The sequence below is a fragment of the Octopus bimaculoides genome, chromosome 2, assembly GCF_001194135.2.
Source record: "Octopus bimaculoides isolate UCB-OBI-ISO-001 chromosome 2, ASM119413v2, whole genome shotgun sequence".
In the NCBI taxonomy this organism is placed as follows: Eukaryota; Metazoa; Mollusca; class Cephalopoda; order Octopoda; family Octopodidae; genus Octopus; species Octopus bimaculoides.
Window position 1 is genome coordinate 133,160,346 of NC_068982.1, and position 2,314 is coordinate 133,162,659.

Genomic DNA, 2,314 nt, shown 5'->3' on the forward strand with positions numbered 1-2,314 from the left:
CGTTACCCTTATGCAACTTCATCAAAAATGACTCTACCCTTATGCAACTTCATCAAAAATGACTCTACCCTTATGCAATAATCCAAAAGTGGTTGATGAACACACCTTAGAACATAAAAAGCAATTGTGGTTGGGTGGGAATGATAGAACTGTATGCATATAAACATCCAGTGTTAGTCATCTAACGTGTGATCTTTTAAGAATGATGAGACAGAACTTTGAGACACTTTGCACCTTAGCAGCTTTCTCAACCACTAAGGTGAAACTTGGATTTCTAGTCTATGTTAAAATGATTAAACTTGACTCAACTAATACTATAGAATCCTACAATGTATTGTTAATCTTTTTATAAGTTTTATTAAGAACACTAAATAGTGTGTGTGTGTGTGTGTGTGTGTGTGTGTGTGTGTGTGTATGTGTGTGTGTGTGTGTGTGTGTATGTGTGTGTGTATGTGTGTGTGTGTGTGTGTGTGTGTGTGCATGTGTGTAATGTTAATATGTATGTTTAGAACAATAAAAAAAAGGTTTTTTTGATAGTTGTAAGTCAGTATCATTTTTGTGCAGCAATTAATATTCAATTAGTGCTCAACAACAAAATTAACCATTAGGGTTACAAATACCATTTTACCTCTTTTGGTTTGTTCAGTAATTTGAGGGGTTTTTTCAGTAAATATAACCTTATTTATTTATTGTGGCTATTGTATTTAATCCCTTTGGATTTGTGGAGAGTGATTTAATTGGGATTTGGCAGTAATTTCTATCAGGTCCTACCAACTATAAAGGCTTGAGCTTCTTTATTCTGTCTTGTTATTAAATCCTTTTCATACTAACCTGCCTAAGGTCACCCCTGCTTCTATAATAGAAACCTCCTGTTTTAAAGTGATCTAATTTCAAACTTTCCATCCAAATTCCATGTTAATTTATGTATCAGAAGCCAGCTTAATAACAACAAAGTTACTTTACTATATTTTCCATTATTTTCAAAATTAATTGAAGTAAAAGTAGTGTATTTCAACAGAATTATAACAAAATAATTAAACAAATATACCTCCTTCATAAGGCTATCTTTGGTAACTGTTTTATATATTAGAACCTGCCTTAAACCATAGTCACCTGGGAGTACGTTTCTACTAATGTAAAGTAAATCAGTATTAAAAAAATTGATCGATTATTATTAAAGAAGTTAAAATCTTCATTACTGTACCTTCAACTGTGCCAAGCATCACCAACAAACCAATGAAAATAATGGAAAGCATCTTGTACATTATTTTGTTACTGAAACAAGATCAAGAAAAAAAGAGAGACAAAATATTATTTCGTGTATTTTTCATTTCAATTTTATTTCATTCTTTTTTTTTTAGTATTTTAAAATGTCAAGAAATTATGCGACCACATTAAATATGTTATAGTACTAGCTTAAAAACTGCACGATAGGGAGGCTTTTAAGCTAGTATATAACTTTTAAGTAACTCATCCTGAATGGGAAGATCTGCAAACAGATCTCTACCTTGTTTTGGAGAATTTGTTGCAATTGCTTCCTCCAAAGTCATATCCCAATGATGAACATATTCATCGCAAAAGATCATGTAAAAAAAAACAATTGCCAGAAACAATCGTAGTAATGGAAACATAGGAATCCAAAATTTCAGGATTGCAGGTCTGGATTCAACCCAGAGTGTTTTTAATTTACTCATGGAGTTAGCCTTTAGATTATAAAAATTACTATTGTACAAAAAAAATTGTTGCAAAAAGTCACGCAAAACAAAATCACTGTAAACAATCACAGTAATGAAAACTTGGGAATCCAAAATTTAAGGATTGTGGGTCCAGATTCAACCCGGAATGTTTTTAATTTACTCACATAGTCAGCCTGATTTCAAAATGGTATATGTTGGGCTACGGCCTCTAGGAGTAAAGTTGAAAAAGTGTGACACACTGACATTCACATTTATTATATTATCATATTACATTAAGGTGGCAAGCTGGCAGAACCCTTAGCACGCCAGATGAAATGTTTAGTGGTATTTTGTCTGCCATTAGGTTTTGAGTTCGAATTCCGCTGAGGTCAACTTTTGGGGGTTGATAAAATTTGTACCAGTTATGTACTGGGGTCAATGTAATCGACGTAATCTCTTCCCCCAAAATTTGAGGTCTTGTGCTTCCAGTAGAAAGGATTTATTGAAGTTGAAAAAGTGTGAAACACTGACATTCACATTTATTATATTAGATATGCTTAATTTTGAGGAAACTTTATTTCAATTAAAGTGTATTTTGTGTGTGTGTGTGAGTGTGTGTGTGTGTGTGTGTGTGTGTG

General features: G+C 32.6%; 1 long non-coding RNA gene across 1 annotated transcript in view; it reads right to left on the reverse strand.

Annotated features, from left to right (window-relative positions):
• LOC128247028 (uncharacterized) overlaps positions 1-2,314 on the reverse strand; it is a 56,068-nt gene that overhangs the window by 5,847 nt on the left and 47,907 nt on the right. The window contains exon 2 of the long non-coding RNA XR_008263438.1: positions 1,205-1,275. This is a non-coding gene — a long non-coding RNA (uncharacterized LOC128247028). The remainder of the gene's footprint in view (positions 1-1,204; positions 1,276-2,314) is intronic.